General features: G+C 48.0%; 1 protein-coding gene across 2 annotated transcripts in view; it reads left to right on the top strand.

Moving 5' to 3' along the window:
- The window catches only part of LOC143769492 (uncharacterized), an 86,676-nt gene that overhangs the window by 44,983 nt on the left and 22,554 nt on the right, over positions 1–19,139 (top strand). The window lies entirely within an intron of this gene.

Here is a 19,139-nt window from a genome sequence, read left to right as displayed (position 1 = left end):
GTTGGCACCTTTATGAGTGAGGGATGAAAGAGGCTGAATCACAGAGGAGAAATGAGATATGAACTGCCTGTAGTAATTAGCGAATCCAAGAAACCGCTGGATGGCTTTTACTCCATAGGGTCGCGGCCAATTGAGAATGGCATTCACTTTCTCAGGATCCATCTTAAGTCCAGAATCCGAGATGATGTATCCTAGAAAGGGCAGAGAAGTTTGCTCGAAGAGACATTTCTCATACTTAGCATAAAGACGATTTTCTCTCAAACGTTGCAGAAACGTACGAACACTTCTTCTGTGGGTCGGTAAATCCGCCGAATAAACTAAGATGTCATCTAGATACACCACAACATTGGAGTAGAGAAGGTCTCGGAAAATGTCATTGACGAATTCCTGGAAGACTGTGGGAGCATTGCAAAGGCCGAACTGCATGACCAAGTATTCATAATGACTGTCCCGGATGTTAAAGGCGGTCTTCCATTCATCTCCAGCGCGAATACGGACAAGATTGTAAGCACCCCGTAGATCTAGCTTACTGAAGATTCGTGCCCCTCTAAGCCGATCAAAGAGCTCCGGAATGAGAGGTAGAGGGTACTTGTTATTGACTGATGTTATTCAGACCTCTGTAGTCTATGTGGAGCGCCCCCACTGCCGCAGGGCCGAGGGGTACCCAGTACCGGGCCTCCGAGTCTCTGTTCAGGGGGAGGGGTTGTCACGGTGGCTAGGCCCGGTCCGTGGCCCTGCCTGTCAGGGGGATGTCCGGTGAAAGTGTGGATGATGATGGTGTAGTTGTGATATGCCGGTCGCAGTAAATAACGAGGATACCAGGTTGCAGTCTCTTTACCTCTTTACTGAAGATCTCTGGGTCCTCAATCCGGAATACGGTTAACCAGGCTGCGCAAGGCCGGCCGGTCCAATGGCACCTCCAGAGTTCTCTTTACAGGTGGAAATCGGTGCCTTCCTGCTAGCGCTATGTGTTGTGGTCCTTCCCTGCTGTGCTTACGGAAAGTCCCCACAACTGTTGTGTCCGTTTCTTAAGTTCCCTCACAACTCGATTAGATGATGTTCTGCTAATCTTCCGTCCCTCCCTGATGTTACGGTTAGGACGGCACCCGTATGACGGGTAGGCTCGGAGCTCTTCCGGGACCCTAGAGTCGCCCCTCTCCCCTATGTCTTCGTAGGTGATTTAGGTGAGACAGCCCGCCTATGACTGACTGTCCTGCCGTTGGTTTGAAGTATTGCTTGAAGCTAGATTTATAAATACTTCCTCGGCGTTCCGGCCGCCGGTTGTGCGCCTCAGTAGAATGTTGCCTCAGTCTCACAGCACGACTCCTGTTGTGGATTCTGTTTTTGGGCTCCCTCTGGTGGTTACAGCTGGTACTGGGTGACTTTGGTGGGTTGCGGTCTCTGGTTTCCACCTGTCCATCAGAGGCTGGGTGTTTCCTATTTAACCTGGCTTTCCTGTTATTCCCTTGCCGGCTATCAATGTATCAGTGTGTCTCTGTTACCTTTGCTACCTGCTTTTTTTTTTTCCCTCAGAGTTTTGCTGCCTAGCCCTTAATTGCTGTCTAGCTGCTTCTTACCTCCTCTTAACCCTTGAACGGCTCTGACCTTAGCTGTTTAACATGGATGTCCAGAGTTTGGCTTCCAGCCTGAATAATCTTGCTGCAAAAGTTCAAAACATACAGGATTTTGTTGTTCACACTCCTATGTCTAAACCTAGAATTCCTATTCCAGAGTTTTTTTCTGGAGATAGATCTACCTTCCTGAATTTCAGGAACAATTGCAAATTGTTTCTTTCTTTGGAATCTCGCTCCTCTGGAGACCATGCTCAGCAGGTCAAGATTGTAATATCTTTCCTGCGGGGCGACCCTCAGAATTGGGCATTTGCATTGGCACCAGGGGATCCTGCATTGCTCAGTGTGGATGCGTTTTTTCTGGCACTGGGATTGCTCTATGAGGAACCTAACCTGGAGATTCAGGCTGAAAAGGCTTTATTAGCCCTCTCTCAGGGGCATGATGAAGCGGAAGTATATTGTCAAAAATTTCGGAAGTGGTCGGTGCTTACTCAGTGGAATGAGTGCACCCTGGCTGCAAACTTCAGAGATGGTCTTTCTGAGGCCATTAAGGATATTATGGTGGGGTTCCCTGCGCCTACAGGTCTGAATGAGTCTATGGCTATGGCCATTCAGATTGATCGGCGTTTACGGGAGCGCAAACCTGTGCACCAGTTGGCGGTGTCTTCTGAACAGGCACCTGAGACTATGCAATGTGATAGAATTCAGTCCAGAAGTGAACGGCAAAATTATAGGCGGAAAAATGGATTGTGTTTTTATTGTGGTGATTCAGCTCATGTTATATCAGCATGCTCTAAACGCACAAAAAAGGTTGATAAATCTTTTGCCATTAGTACTCTGCAGTCTAAGTTCATTTTGTCTGTAACTCTGATTTGTTCACTGTCATCCATTTCCGTCGATGCCTATGTGGATTCGGGCGCTGCCCTGAGTCTTATGGATTGGTCATTTGCCAAACGCTGCGGTTTTAGTCTGGAGCCTCTGGAAATTCCTATTCCTTTGAAGGGAATTGACTCTACACCATTGGCTATGAATAAACCGCAGTACTGGACACAAGTGACCATGCGCATGACTCCCGTTCATCAGGAGGTGATTCGCTTCCTTGTACTGTATAATTTACATGATGTACTAGTGCTTGGTCTGCCATGGTTACAAACTCATAATCCAGTCCTGGATTGGAAAACAATGTCTGTGTTAAGCTGGGGATGTCAGGGGGTTCATGATGATGCACCTCTGATTTCAATCGCTTCATCTACTCCTTCTGAGGTCCCTGCGTTTTTGTCTGACTATCGGGATGTTTTTGAGGAGCCTAAGCTCAATTCGCTCCCTCCTCATAGGGATTGTGACTGTGCTAAAGAATTAACTCCTGGCAGTAAGTTCCCTAAGGGTCGTTTATTTAATCTGTCAGTGCCAGAGCATACTGCTATGCGGAATTATATTAAGGAGTCCTTGGAAAAGGGACATATTCGTCCATCTTCGTCCCCTCTGGGAGCAGGTCTTTTTTTCGTGGCAAAAAAAGATGGTTCCCTGAGGCCTTGTATAGATTATCGCCTTCTGAATAAGATTACAGTCAAATATCAGTATCCATTGCCATTATTGACTGATTTGTTTGCTCGCATTAAGGGGGCTAGGTGGTTCACTAAGATAGATCTTCGCGGTGCGTATAATCTTGTGCAGATAAAGCAGGGTGATGAGTGGAAAACCGCATTTAATACGCCTGAGGGCCATTTTGAGTATTTGGTAATGCCTTTTGGACTTTCTAATGCTCCTTCAGTCTTTCAGTCCTTTATGCACAATATTTTCCGTGAATATCTGGATAAGTTTATGATTGTGTATTTGGATGATATTTTGGTGTTTTCTGATGACTGGGAGTCTCATGTTCTACAGGTCAGGAAGGTGTTTCAAGTCCTGTGGGTCAATTCTCTGTTTGTGAAGGGCTCAAAATGTCTCTTCGGAGTCCAGAAGATTTCTTTTTTGGGGTACATTTTTTCTCCTTCTACTATTGAGATGGATCCCATCAAGGTTCAGGCGATTTGTGACTGGACACAACCTACATCTGTTAAGAGTCTTCAGAAGTTCTTGGGTTTTGCTAATTTTTATCGTCGGTTCATTACTAATTTTTCCAGTGTTGTTAAACCTTTGACTGATTTGACTAAAAAGGGTGCTGATGTTGCTAATTGGTCTCCTACGGCTGTGGAGGCCTTTCAGGAACTTAAGCGCCGGTTTTCTTCTGCTCCTGTGTTATGTCAACCAGATGTTTCACTTCCTTTTCAGGTTGAGGTTGATGCTTCCGAGATTGGAGCGGGGGCGGTTTTGTCACAGAGAAGTTCCGATGGCTCGGTGATGAAGCCATGTGCGTTCTTTTCTAGAAAATTCTCGCCCGCCGAGCGTAATTATGATGTGGGTAATCGGGAGCTTTTGGCCATGAAGTGGGCATTTGAGGAGTGGCGTCATTGGCTTGACGGTGCTAGACATCGTGTGGTGGTCTTGACTGATCACAAAAATCTGATTTACCTTGAGTCTGCCAGGCGTCTGAATCCTAGACAGGCTCGTTGGTCGTTGTTTTTTTCTCGTTTCAATTTTGTGGTTTCATACCTGCCAGGTTCAAAGAATGTGAAGGCAGATGCTCTTTCCAGGAGTTTTGTGCCTGACTCTCCTGGAGACTCTGGGCCTACTGGTATCCTTAGGGATGGGGTAATATTGTCCGCCGTCTCCCCAGACTTGCGACGTGCATTGCAGGAGTTTCAGGCGGATAAACCTGATCGTTGTCCACCAGAAAGACTGTTTGTTCCGGATGATTGGACCAGTAGAGTCATCTCCAAGGTCCATTCTTCTGTGTTGGCTGGTCATCCTGGAATATTTGGTACTAGAGACTTGGTGGCCAGGTCTTTTTGGTGGCCTTCCTTGTCAAGGGATGTGCGCACCTTTGTGCAGTCTTGTGAAGTGTGTGCTCGGGCTAAGCCTTGCTGTTCTCGGGCCAGTGGGTGGTTGTTATCCTTGCCTATCCCGAAGAGGCCTTGGACGCACATTTCCATGGATTTTATTTCAGATCTCCCTGTCTCACAGAAAATGTCCGTTATCTGGGTTGTGTGTGACCGCTTTTCTAAGATGGTTCATTTGGTACCCTTGCCTAAGTTGCCTTCCTCCTCTGAGTTGGTCCCTTTATTTTTTCAGAACGTGGTTCGTTTGCATGGGATTCCGGAGAATATCGTTTCTGACAGGGGATCCCAGTTTGTGTCTAGATTTTGGCGGACGTTTTGTGCTAAGATGGGCATTGATTTGTCTTTCTCGTCTGCATTCCATCCTCAGATGAATGGCCAGACGGAGCGAACTAATCAGACCTTGGAAACTTATTTAAGGTGTTTTGTTTCTGCTGATCAAGATGACTGGGTTGCCTTTTTGCCACTGGCCGAATTTGCCCTTAATAATCGGGCTAGTTCTGCTACTTTGGTTTCTCCTTTCTTTTGTAATTCGGGGTTTCATCCTCGTTTTTCCTCTGGTCAGGTGGAGCCTTCGGATTGTCCTGGAGTGGACGTGGTGGTGGACAGGCTACATCAGATTTGGAATCAGGTGGTGGACAATTTGAAGTTGTCTCAGGAGAAGACTCAGCAGTTTGCTAATCGCCGTCGCCGCGTGGGTCCCCGACTTCTTGTTGGGGACTTGGTGTGGTTGTCTTCTCGTTTTGTCCCTATGAAGGTCTCTTCTCCTAAGTTCAAGCCTCGGTTCATCGGTCCTTATAAGATCTTGGAGATTCTTAACCCTGTATCTTTTCGTTTGGATCTCCCAGCATCGTTTGTTATTCATAATGTGTTCCATCGGTCGTTATTGCGGAGGTATGAGGTGCCCGTTGTTCCTTCAGTTGAGCCTCCTGCTCCGGTGCTGGTGGAGGGAGAATTGGAGTATGTTGTTGAGAAGATCTTGGATTCTCGTGTTTCCAGATGTAAACTCCAGTATTTGGTTAAGTGGAAGGGTTATGGTCAGGAGGATAATTCCTGGGTGGTCACCTCTGATGTTCATGCGACTGATTTGGTCCGCGCCTTCCATAGAGCTCATCCTGATCGCCCTGGGGGTTCTCGTGAGGGTTCGGTGACCCCTCCTCAAGGGGGGGGTACTGTTGTGGATTCTGTTTTTGGGCTCCCTCTGGTGGTTACAGCTGGTACTGGGTGACTTTGGTGGGTTGCGGTCTCTGGTTTCCACCTGTCCATCAGAGGCTGGGTGTTTCCTATTTAACCTGGCTTTCCTGTCATTCCCTTGCCGGCTATCAATGTATCAGTGTGTCTCTGTTACCTTTGCTACCTGCTCCTAGGCCTTCAAGACAAGCTAAGTCTGGATTTCCCTGTTTCATGTTTGCTTTCATGTTTTTAGTCCAGCTTGCAGATATGTAATTCTCTGCTGCTGGTTGCTCTAGTGGGCTGAAATTACCACTCATGTACCATGAGTTGGCACATGAGTTCAAGTAATTTCAGGATGGTATTTTGAAGGGTTTTAAGCTGACCGCGCAGTTCACCTTTTGTATCCTCTGCTATCTAGCTTAAGCGGGCCTCATTTTGCTGAATCTGTTTTCATAACTACGTTTGTGCCTTCCTCTTATTTCACCGTCATTATATGTGGGGGGCTGCTATTTCTGTGGGAATATTTCTCTGGAGGCAAGATAGGTCTGTGATTCTTCTGATAGGGGTAGCTAGATCTCCGGCTGGCGCGAGACGTCTAGAGTCCCCCCAGGAACGTTCCCCGGCTGCTGTTAGTTGAGTGTTGAGGTTCAGGATCGCGGTCAGCTCAGGTTCCATCACCCTAGAGCTCGTCCTGTTTTTGCCCGTGTTATGTGTTTAATTCCCTGCCATTGGGAACATGACAGACTCCTACTGGTGTTCTCCTTGTTGCTTTGATCTCGTTTCTCACTCAGCACAATCTATCTCGCTTCTAATCCTTCCTTGGGCACCGCCGCTATGCTGAGCAGGCACGGTCCCGTGACGTTCTCTCAAGTTGCCAGGCCTCTGTCAGGATCCCACCCCTGACAGGGGCCCTACCGAATCTTCCCCCACAACACCCTCTGCCACAAGGTGTTGCCTGGTTCCAACCCAGTCAGCTTTCTTCCTAACTTCCTGCCTGACCCCCAGTTTTACCAGTATGTGAGGAGTGGCCTAATGAATAGAACCCTTAGCTCCCCCTGGAGGCCCCGCTGTGAAATGTATTGGTGTCTGTGATACCTGGTCAGATGAACTCCTTCAGTGCCATCGGACGTACCATAGCCCCCCTTAGTGGCGGAGCCACAGTACTGCAACGACCAGGACTCTGGGGCGCTGCACTCCCCCCCGGTTAAATCCAGTACTCCTGGACTGGGAAGAAAACAACAATACAGGTTAGCAAAAAGACATACAATTTTGAAAATGCAATAACAATAAGTAAGCTTGAACAGAGCTTCCCTTTATGGGAGGTGAGGACACTTGAACGTTACAAACATGGTTAAACATTATAAATTACAGGCTATAAACAACTCCTGTTACCCAACCGGGTATTCTACTCAGTGCAAACTTTTGAATAATAAGTTAGCATTGTCCTTAAGGACGTACACTTCCTATCCACTAAAGACTTTACTTATAAAACATTATGAAACTGACTTCTTCTTCAAGGGCGTACAGACTAAACCCACTAAAGAATTATTCTGAACATTATAATATTAATTAACTCTTTCTCTTTCATTCTCCTTCGTTGAATCTGCAGGACCACCTGTCCTAACTGCTCCAGGCCTGCTGCCTCTCCTTTCTTTACAGGACCGCCCCTTTCAGCCCGGGCCTACTGCCTTTTCAACTACTATACACAGTATAGAACATAACATTTACTTTCAGTTTGAAATTACCGAGCCATCCCTACATGGCTCCTAAGAGGACTCACTGACTAACCCGTACGGGTTCACTTTCTGTCCTCATTTTCTATCAACGTTATCAAACATTTCTTACAATCAACTAGTTGGATACATATAACTTTTACATGTAAGCATCATTATCACTTTCTTTTTTTTTTTTTGTCAAGACATTATTGCTATCTATCTGTCTTAAAGCAATATCATTCTTTAAGTGCAACAAGTGAACATCCCCTTTAAGAGGGGACCAAGTCTTTATGAGGTAGCACATCTTCTCAAGCTACCAGTCCGTACTCAGCAAAGGCTCCGGTGCGGTATCTTCACAAAGAGTCCTTCTTTAAGTAAAACCAGTAGGGAGCACCTTTAAGAAGGTGCAAACTATTTACAAGCAGTTTGTATCATGCACTGTTCATGATTGCGGCAGTTCTTGATAACAAAGAAGAAAATAGAAAATAACCAAAAAGCAGTAGGGATCCCGGGTCAACAAAGGGATCCCTTTAAGAGTTAACCCTAAACGGGTTTAGCAGCAAAACAGTAGAACAGTAACTATTTACATTTGCAGTGCATTAATATCTTACTCTTGTGGTGCAGAAGGTGGTTTCCTTCCGGGCCTCACCAGACCAACGGGCTGCGCTGCCGATCCAAGGAGCAGTTCCTGCCCCAACAATGACAGGATCCCTCGCCGTGATGCTCTTCTCACTGATGGGCCGGCACGCCCCCAAGGTACGTGGTGGGTCCGGGTTCCCCGCTGCTCCGCAGGGACAGGTTCCGTTGCCTTTTCAGCAGGAGGTTCGTCTTCTGATGTTTCGGCAGCGGCCTGGAGTGCGACGCACCGCTGGACGCCCCGAGCTATCCAGCCAGCTTCACCTGTTTCCCTCCTCCACCTGGTGTAGGTCACAGCGTCACCTGGCTCCAGGTCGCGAGCGAACCTTCCTCTGCAGGGCTCCACTTCCTCCCGGTCCACACGGACCTGTAGCGGCTCCCCAATCTCCTGTATAACTCCCCTTCCGCGTCGGGAGTTAAAGTACACCACTACACCCCAGTGTGACGGTGGGCTTTCTTCTACGCTGGTCAAGTCAATCTGGGCTGCAGGCTGGGGCCGGCTCCGCCACGCCGTCATCAAGCGCCGCAGGTGTTCGGCCTCCGGCAAGATCCTCATGCCCTGTGTCTGCAGCGTACCTTCAGCCGCGGCCGGGTTGGGAGGAACAGGGGACACCGGAGACAGGCGGACCTCCGTGGGCTGGCCCAGCCGAGCAAGCACGCGGGCATCAGCCTCCAAGCGGCGTGCTATCTGTCGGGCCTCGGCTGCGGCCACACACTCCTCGGACATTTGCCAGTTGGGTCGACCCATCGGTGGTTCCGTGAGGGCCAGTCCCCGCAACGATGGCGTCTCCGAGGCTGTGTCTGGTGATGCGGCTCCATGCCGAGTCGGGTCATCCCCACGCGGTGCTCCCGGCGTCGCCATCTTTATCTCCTCCCCAGCGTCTTCCCGCGGTCTCTTTCATGGGCGGCCCCGTCTCCATGGTCTCCACCCTCCAAACAAGATCAGGTCCTCAATCCGGAATACGGTTAACCAGGCTGCGCAAGTCCGGCTGGTCCAATGGCACCTCCAGAGTTCTCTTTACAGGTGGAAATCGGTGCCTTCCTGCTAGCGCTATGTGTTGTGGTCCTTCCCTGCTGTGCTTACGGAAAGTCCCCACAACTGTTGTGTCCGTTTCTTAAGTTCCCTCACAACTCGATTAGATGATGTTCTGCTAATCTTCCATCCCTCCCTGATGTTACGGTTAGGACGGCACCCGTATGACGGGTAGGCTCGGAGCTCTTCCGGGACCCTAGAGTCGCCCCTCTCCACAAGTTGCCCCCTATGTCTTCGTAGGTGATTTAGGTGAGACAGCCCGCCTATGACTGACTGTCCTGCCGTTGGTTTGAAGTATTGCTTGAAGCTAGATTTATAAATACTTCCTCGGCGTTCCGGCCGCCGGTTGTGCGCCTCAGTAGAATGTTGCCTCGGTCTCACAGCACGACTCCTACTGGTGTTCTCCTTGTTGCTTTGATCTCGTTTCTCACTCAGCACAATCTATCTCGCTTCTAATCCTTCCTTGGGCACCGCCGCTATGCTGAGCAGGCACGGTCTCGTGACGTTCTCTCAAGTTACCAGGCCTCTGTCAGGATCCCACCCCTGACAGGGGCCCTACCGAATCTTCCCCCACAACACCCTCTGCCACAAGGTGTTGCCTGGTTCCAACCCAGTCAGCTTTCTTCCTAACTTCCTGCCTGACCCCCAGTTTTACCAGTATGTGAGGAGTGGCCTAATGAATAGAACCCTTAGCTCCCCCTGGAGGCCCGGCTGTGAAATGTATTGGTGTCTGTGATACCTGGTCAGATGAACTCCTTCAGTGCCATCGGACGTACCATAGCCCCCCTTAGCGGCGGAGCCACAGTACTGCAACGACCAGGACTCTGGGGCGCTGCATATGCAAGGACGAAGCGAACCGTCCTTCTTCTTGACGAAGAAAAATCCCGCACCTGCGGGTGAAGAAGACCTCCGAATGAACCCTTTAGTTACATTTTCTTGGATGTATTTGGACATAGCCAGAGTCTCAGCAGGAGAAAGTGGATAAATTCTTCCTCTAGGTGGAGTGGAACTGGGAAGAAGCTTGATTGGGCAATCATAGGAACGATGCAGAGGAAGGCTCTCAGCCTTTTTCTTATCAAAGACATCAATGAAGGACCAGTATGGAGAAGGTAATCTGGAGGGGACAGAAACCGCCAGTGGAGGTACAACAGGACAAACGGACTGTAAGCAATGTTTTTGACAAGTGGATCCCCAACGAAGCACATCTCCCGAACGCCAGTCAAGAGTAGGTTCATGAGATCAGAGCCACGGTAACCCAAGTAACAGAGCATGGGCGAGGTTAGGCAGGACATAAAAAGTGATCTTTTCACGATGTAGAGCCCCGATCCGCAGTTCTACTTCTTCCATTACCATGGTGATAGCGTCTTGCAAAGTCTCCCATCTACGGAGGTAATCAAACGTGGAGTGTCCAAAGTGAGAACTGGAACGCAAAGCCTCCGAACCGCCTCAAGACTGATAAAATTGCCTGCCGCGCCCGAATCCACATACGCGACCTCAGAAAAACGCTTCATATTAAGAACAAGTAAGACAGACAGGAACAAGGGTTGAGAGGAATCAGGTACACCTAGGGAGGCCTCTCTTACCTGTCCTAGGCTGAGGAGTTTTCCGGTCTCTCAGGGCAAGACCGCAGCAATTGAGAAGCGTTACCGCAGTAGAAACTTAGTAGAGTAGAGTCCTTGGGAACATCTCTCCCTACGATGTTGCTTCGCCATCTTAATTCGATCAACTTGCATGGGCTCGGGAATGGATGCAGTAGGAGACACCGAAGACCGCGGACTCCCAGACCTGTGGACGGATGGTGTGGAACGAATAGGCCTCCTCTCTCTAGCGGACTCACGAGATCGCTCCTGGAAATGTAGGTCAATGCACGTAGATAGAGATATAAGATCCTCTAGAGAGGTTGGGGTATCCCGTCCAGCCAGCTAATCCTTTATCCGACTAGACAGACCTCGCCAGAAGGCACCAACCAAAGCCTCATTGTTCCACCCTAACTCAGAGGCTAAGGTTCCAAAGCTGATGGCATATTGGCCAACAGTTAGAGAACCCTGCTGAAGGTTGAAGAGAGATTCCGTCATGGAGACCAAGCGTCCGGGCTCATCAAAAACCTTGTGAAAAGTCTCCAGAAAAAACGCCAATTGAGAGACTATGGGATCATCCCGCTCCCACAGGGGATTGATCCAAGCCAAAGCCTCCCCTCTAAATGGGAAACTATAAAAGCCACTTTAGCCTGATTGGTAGGGTATTGTTGGGGAAGAAGCTCAAAGTGGAGACGGCACTGGTTCAGGAACCCCCTACAGAGTTTGAGATCCCCGCTAAACCTAGGAGGTATGCCAAGGCAAGGTGGTGGATGGGGCAAAGAAGCAGAGTTGGAGTCTTGTGAGACTACCTGAGCGGAGACCGCTGAGACAGACTGCAAGTTAAATAGGCGGTCATCAATAGAAGCCATATAGATCAGCATGCGAGCCTGTGTATCACACTGCTGGGAGAGCTCTTGCTGAAGACCTGCTAGTTGAGTAGCATTAACTGGGTCGGCTGCCTGTAACAAAGTCAGACGAGACTCCATGTCTTCATAAAGGACATAATGCGCTGTTGGTTATCACGCAAGTGCACCAATTCCTTCTGGGCAGAAAATGAGGTACCAGTGGGGTCCATGGCCTGATCGTACTGTGACACTACCAAGAGGTGGAGCCAGAGTGGACCCTCTGGAGAGTGGAAAAGACCTACCCCTGGGCGAGCTGACCTAGTGAGACCGACCCCTATACAGGGACCATCAGGAGCATGCCCAGAGGTCACCAGTCCACAGTATCTAATACCGAGAGGGATGGCTCAGAAGGAGGAAGGAGAGAAGGGAACGAGGCAAAAACCAAGAACATACAAGGGATGGAAATACTGGAACAGAACGACCGGACCACCAGATACGGGAGGAACACGAACAAAGGTACTGGACTACAGAGGAGCAGAGACGAAGGCGGATCTGCAGAGAGAGAGAAAGAGAGAGAGAGGAATTAGGGGAATGGACAATGGGAAACGCTACAATGAGTCAGAAGAGAGCACAGACACAGGATAGTACTGCGCAAAGTGAAAAGCACAAGATGCCAGACACTGAGAGCTATGAGGCCAGAGACACAAGCAAAAAGCAAATGATGATCAGGCGCCTCCATGCAGGGGAGACAGCCTGATATACCAGATACCTCACCCGGATTGGTTGCTGGGGATCACCAGATCTTGGTAACCAGTAGCAGAGAGATTGCAGCGCGTGCGTCCTCTAGAGGGCCCAGGACACCTGCGCAGAAGACGGATCCCAGAGGCAGGAAGCAGAGGAGGAGCAACCACCGATGAAGCAGGATGAGCACCGGGACCCGGGGGAGGAGCGATGAGGGTGAGCAGGCCCCGCCGCAGAAGCACAGGGAACAGTGCGTCAGGACCCAGGAGCCGAGCGGCAGGAGCGAGCAGAAGGAGCAGCCGCCGAAGAAGCAGGACGAGCGTGCTGGGACCCGGGGCGGAGCGATGAGGGTGAGTAGGAGCAGTGCTACTAACATGTGGATCTTCTGAGGTCACGGGGCATTTCCCCCAAATCCAATATGCCGCTGCAAGCGTCCAAGGCAGCGTCATTGAGGGAGCCAGCTATTACCGCGCATTCGCCAAATCATTACCCGCCCTGGATACAGCCGCTTCATAGTATGCATAATTATTTATGGGTATAAGGTTACTAAGGACACCGGCGATCATTGCCCATGTGTTACCCACCCCTGACACAGCTGATCCACCTCATTTACGGGCATCTAGTCTCTATATAAAGCCACCCTTACACACAGAGATTCACAGCCCCAAAAAGAAGCCCACGCGAAATGCGCATTGGGGCTGCCGCTATCTGCACATCAAACACACAGGCTACCATGGGTGAGATGTCTCCTTTTTTGATTATTTATGTCATGTCTTTCTAGGGTTATGCCCCCACAGACCTTATTACTTTATTTATGTCTGTACTTTGTGGCTGTTGTCATTTCCCTGCTTAAGTCATGACATGTATGTACAAATTGATCATATAGATGTTTTCATTTACCTTTGGTGTTTTCCCTCTAAGTGGAAATTAATGAGGTATATTACCTGTTTTTGTACATCTATTATATATAGGGAAACACCATTTTTTGGACTTTTTTTGGACTTGTCTTATTTCCATACCTGCTACTATTATGTGTATGGATGTGTTTTTCTGACACCATGTGCTTTTTGCTTTAAACCTTATATTTTGTATGTAACAGTCATTTTATGTTACCTATAATAAACTTTTGTATTTTACTATATTCTGGTGTGATACTCCGAATCTCTCTTAGGGTATATCGACTTTACAGCAGCAGCAATGTACCCACCAAGTTTTTTCAGTGGTCATTTTCCTGAAGCGGCTTTGCTAGTGGCTTGGACATTGTTCCATCAATTGGAACATTTGCACTGCAATGTCGTTTTGACATTGGTGTACACTATATTCATTTCATTAAATGGTTTTGTGGTTCTTTTTTCAAACTGATTCTGGGTGGAAAGATGCCGTGTGCACATACTCTTAAGCTATGTGAAGACTGAGCTTTTCGAGGACTGTTTGGAGCAGAAACTCTCCAATTCCACCTCCAAATTTCAAAACGCCTCCGAAACTTTGAGTTTTCGTTCAATTTCTGCTCCAAAATCTCCAAGTGCACAGTGCCTTAGAGTTTGTGCATACTTAACAGTATAAAGTGAAACCCACAGCCAGCAGGGCATCCATATGAACAACGATGCAGCCATAGGTGAAGCCACCTAATAAAAACGACCACCTTAAGCAATTTAGCCTGTGAAAATAATGCAGCTGTGCCGACAAATAATAATGCTGTGTGCACATAGCCTTAGTGAGTTCTTGGAGGAAAGTTTTTTTTCCTGAACCAATTTTGTAAGCTTTATTTTGTTCTTCAAGCATTCTTTGCAGGCTTTTTATTGGACAATGCATAGTTTACAGATATTTCCTTCAAGGTTATCTTCACAAAAGTGACTAGCATTATTTTTTTCCACCAGACATTTTTAAACTCATCTTAAGTTTTAAAAAAAAACACTCACATGAACAGCAAAAAGAATTTCCAAAAGAAATACATTCAATAAGTTTCGTGAGCGTTTTTGAAGCAGTTTTTGAGGAGGATTTTTGGTGAAAATTTCCTTGAAAAAAAATATTAAAAATCTCAGTGTGGCAAAGGGGCTGTCAGGAAAATATTAATTACCGTATTTTCTATTGTCCTAGGTACATATACAGAGCTGCCTGTTGCCCTCGCCCTATTGTTTTGTGCAAGACTAAGCTTCACCAGCATGCAAAGGGCTGCAGCCCCCTCAGTCTGCCTCTGTGAAATTCTATCCATTCCCCCTCCCATAAGCAAATGGTCTCTTTTATTACCCTAGCAGAGTTAAATGTGCTTTTTTCTTTTTCCCTCCAAAACTTCCTTTGTCTATTCCAGGTCAAATTTAATAATCCTAGAGACAGAAAACATAGATTTCCAGGATCAGGGGAATTGAGGATACACATGGCAGTGTCTTGCGGCCTCTATGGCCATCAGAAAACTAGGAAATAGTTTCTGCCACCCAGTAACCCACAGACATGTCGTGTTTTGTTTAAAAAGAAAGGTAAATTCACAGGTTAAAATATAATGCCTCTACCATTGCCCTGTGAGCTTCCCAGTCAAAGATATGGAAGATAGGAGTTTTTAATAATTTTTAAAAAGGGGCGTAAATCCTTTAACCCAGCCCACCAGAGAGGTTAGCGAGGGAGGAGTCCCTAGGTTTGTGGGCAAAGCATAAAACTGAAAAGCACATTAGGGGAGGTGTTCAGACCCTGGAGAGACAGCCAGACAACAGGGTGTGGACTGAACCTTTTCTGTGGGATTCTCTCCTTCCCTTTATTGACACGTCATACCTGTGACTGAGATAGAGTAAGTTTCCTATTTTAATCCCTGTTATTTCTAACTGTTGTACATACTGTATTTTGTTTCCTTTTGTAATATCTTTTGTACTTTTGTAAACTCTGCCTATATTTTCTGGAGTAAACTTATAAATGTACTAGTTTCGTTCTCTTTGCTCTATAGCCCAATCGACATGTTCTCCGCACCAAATCACGCTACCTGTGGGTTGGTTCTTGATCCCATATAGCCTTTAGTATCAAACGAGGAACTGGCAGCGTAGCATCCTGGTGTTATTGGGGAACCCAGGCAGTGACGGATCAGAGGTTTATGTGTTTATTCTCGGCCTGGGACTGGTGATACACATACCGCCCTCACTACAGAGTGCCCGATAGCCAGTACGTGGCAAGGCAGTCTTTTTGGTGACTACTTACCTTAAGTGCAGTTCCCTGACTGACCTTAGTGTAAGAGGGTGCCAGAGAGCTGTAAGTCCCTAACTGGAACTGAGAGACAAAAGTCGGGTTACCCTGACAGAGGCCATCTGTTAGAATCTGTTTTGTTGTTGACCATCTGCCATCTTGTTGTGGTTTCTGGCTTCTGGTCTTTTTCCCCTGGTGCTGGGTTGTCTTAGGTCAGGTGATTGTATCACCCTTTATTACCCAGCACCTACCTCCCAGTCCTTGCTGGAAAACAGTGTTAATCCGCTAGAGTTCTGGCTAAGTGCTTTGATAGCTTAGCTTCCATCCATCCATCCATGGTGGCTTCCATTTTTCTCACACACCCCGCCCCAGCAGCAAGCATGGTGGAGGAGTTGGTTTTCTCCTGTCAGATAACTGCTCCTTCACCCCAATCCCACTGCCACCCTCTGTTACCCTCCCTTCCTTTGAGGTGCACTCTTTGCGCATCTACTCCCCCTCCAACCTCCAACTGGCTGTCATTTACCGCCCCCCAGGGCCAGCCACCATCTTCTTTGACCACTTCACCACCTGGCTACTTCATTTCCTTTCTGCAGATATCCCCACTATCATCATGGGCGATTTCAACATCCCCATTGACACTTCCCTCTCAGCGGCCACTAAACTTCTATCTCTCTCTTCCTCCTTCGGCCTCACTCAATGGTCTTCTGCAGCCACTCACAAAGATGGTCACACACTGGACCTCATCTTCACCCACCTCTGCTCCCTATCTAACCTCTCTAACTCACCTCTTCCTCTCTCTGACCACAACCTTCTCACATTCTCATCTCTCTCCACTCCATGTCTAGAGTCCCCACCCCACAAACTTTCACACCCTCGCAGAAATCTTAAACATCTTGACCTACATTCATTCTCTGAATCCCTCCTCCCTCTCACAGACATAAGTTCCATACACAATGCGGATGACGCTGCCGCTCTATATAACACCACAATAGCTGTAGCTTTGGAATCTGCTGCCCCACTTACACATACCAAAGCTCGCAAAATCAACAGACAGCCCTGGCACACCAGCCTGACCAAAGAACTGAGGCGAGCTTCCAGGGCTGCTGAGCGCAGATGGAAAAGATCTCACTCCAACGACCACTTAATCGCATTCAAACAGTCCCTCACTACTTTCAAGGCCGCACTCGCCACAGCTAAACAAACCTACTTCTCATCTCTCATATCCTCCCTGTCTCACAACCCTAAACAGTTATTCAACACCTTCAATTCTCTCCTCCGTCCCCCAGCACCTCCTCCCTCCCCACTTATCTCTGCTGAAGACTTTGCCTCATTCTTCAAGCAGAAGATTGATAACATCAGAGACAGTTTTGGTCAACAAGCCCCAGAGCCCTTCCTCCCAACTTCCCTACCCTCCACCTCCAAAACCAACTACTCCACCATTACAGAAGATCAACTCGCCACTCTACTCTCAAGATCGCATCTCACAACCTGTGCACTTGACCCGCTCCCATCCCACCTCATCCCAAACCTCACCACAATCTTCATCCCAAGCCTAACCCATCTCTTCAACCTATCACTAACAACTGGTGTTTTCCCCTCAAGCTTTAAACATGCCTCCATCACACCTATCCTCAAAAAGCCCTCTCTTGACCCATCCTCTGTATCTAGCTATCGCCCTATATCACTTCTCCCCTATGCCTCAAAACTACTGGAACAACACGTCTACCTTGAACTGTCCTCCCATCTCTCTTCTTGCTCCCTCTTTGACCGCTTACAATCTGGCTTCCGGTCACACCATTCCACTGAAACTGCCCTAACTAAGGTCACCAATGACCTCTTAACCGCCAAGAGCAAGCGACACTACTCTGTTCTCCTCCTCCTCGACCTGTCGGCTGCCTTTGACACAGTGGACCATTCCCTATTATTATAGACCCTCTCATCCCTTGGCATCACAGACTTGGCCCTATCCTGGATCTCATCATACCTAACAGACCGGACATTCAGCGTCTCCCACTCACACACCACCTCCTCACCTCGCCCCCTATCTGTCGGAGTCCCACAAGGTTCAGTCCTTGGGCCCCTGCTCTTCTCCATTTACACCTTTGGCCTGGGACAGCTCATAGAATCTCATGGCTTTCAGTATCACATCTATGCTGATGACACACAGATCTACATCTCTGGACCAGATATCACCTCCCTACTAACCAGAATCCCTCAATGTCTGGCCACTATTTCATCCTTCTTCTCCGCTAGATTTCTGAAACTTAACATGGACAAAACAGAATTCATCATCTTTCCCCCATCTCACGTGACCCCCCCAACGAACCTATCCATTACAGTAAATGGCTGCCCACTCTCCCCAGTCCCACAAGCTCGCTGCCTCGGGGTTATCCTTGACGCTGATCTCTCCTTCAAACCACATATCCAAGCCCTTTCCACTTCCTGCCGACTTCAACTCAAAAATATTCCACGAATCCGTTCATTCCTCAACCAAGAATCTGCAAAAACCCTAGTCCATGCCCTCATCATCTCTCGCCTTGACTACTGCAACCTCCTGCTCTGTGGCCTCCCCTCAAACACTCTCGCACCCCTCCAATCTATTCTAAACTCTGCTGCCCGACTAATCCACCTGTCCCCCCGCTATTCTCCAGCCTCTCCCCTCTGTCAATCCCTTCACTGGCTCCCCATTGCCCAGAGACTCCAGTACAAAACCCTAACCATGACGTACAAAGCCATCCACAACCTGTCTCCTCCTTACATCTGTGACCTCATCTCCCGGTACTTTCCTACACGCAACCTCCGATCCTCACAAGATCGCCTTCTCTACTCCCCTCTTATCTCCTCTTCCCACAATCGTATACAAGATTTCTCTCGCGTATCACCCCTACTCTGGAACCCTCTACCACAACACATCAGACTCTCGCCCACCATCGAAACCTTCAAAAAGAATCTGAAGACCCACCTCTTCCGACAAGCCTACAACCTGCAGTAACCACCGATCGACCAAACCGCTGCATGACCAGCTCTACCCTCACCTACTGTATTCTCACCCATCCCTTGTAGATTGTGAGCCTTCGCGGGCAGGGTCCTCTCTCCTACTGTACCAGTTATGACTTGTATTGTTCAAGATTATTGTACTTGTTTTTATTATGTATACCCCTCCTCACTTGTAAAGCGCCATGGAATAAATGGCGCTATAACAGTAAATAATAATGATAATAATAATAATAATAATAATAATAGCTTTCTGTGTTTGATATTGTGCAGTTCTGGGACCCCCAGTTCTGCTATCCTTAGTTTCTGTTGGTTTCTGCAGCCTTCTCTGTATTTTCTATTAGGAGGTGACCTGTTTGTACACCCAGTCCTTAGATCTTTTAGGGACCTCCTTCCCCCCATCTATAAGTCTTCGCTTGAGATTAACCTAGGATCGTCGGTGGGTTTATTCGCAAGGAATGGGTCGCCCACTCCATCATAGGGTATCAGCCTAGTCTCAGTGCAGGGTCAGTTTTCCCCCTTCTATCCTAGTTCTGTGTTGCAGTTCCGTAACACCATCTCAACAACCCCTATGGTTATGCCCTACTTGACTGATGTAGAATTTTTATTATTTTAGTGGGACATGTTATATTTTTTATGGTTGGTTAGCCATCCCACATGGCAGGGTTTTCGTTGTCCAAATACAATCACCTCTTCATTTCAGCACTGCTTTATATTTTATTGAAAAATTGTAGTAATTTTCATTTTCTATCT

This window comes from Ranitomeya variabilis, chromosome 1 (genome assembly GCF_051348905.1).
Source record: "Ranitomeya variabilis isolate aRanVar5 chromosome 1, aRanVar5.hap1, whole genome shotgun sequence".
NCBI classification, from domain to species: domain Eukaryota; kingdom Metazoa; phylum Chordata; class Amphibia; order Anura; family Dendrobatidae; genus Ranitomeya; species Ranitomeya variabilis.
This window is presented reverse-complemented; position numbering and strand designations above follow the sequence as displayed.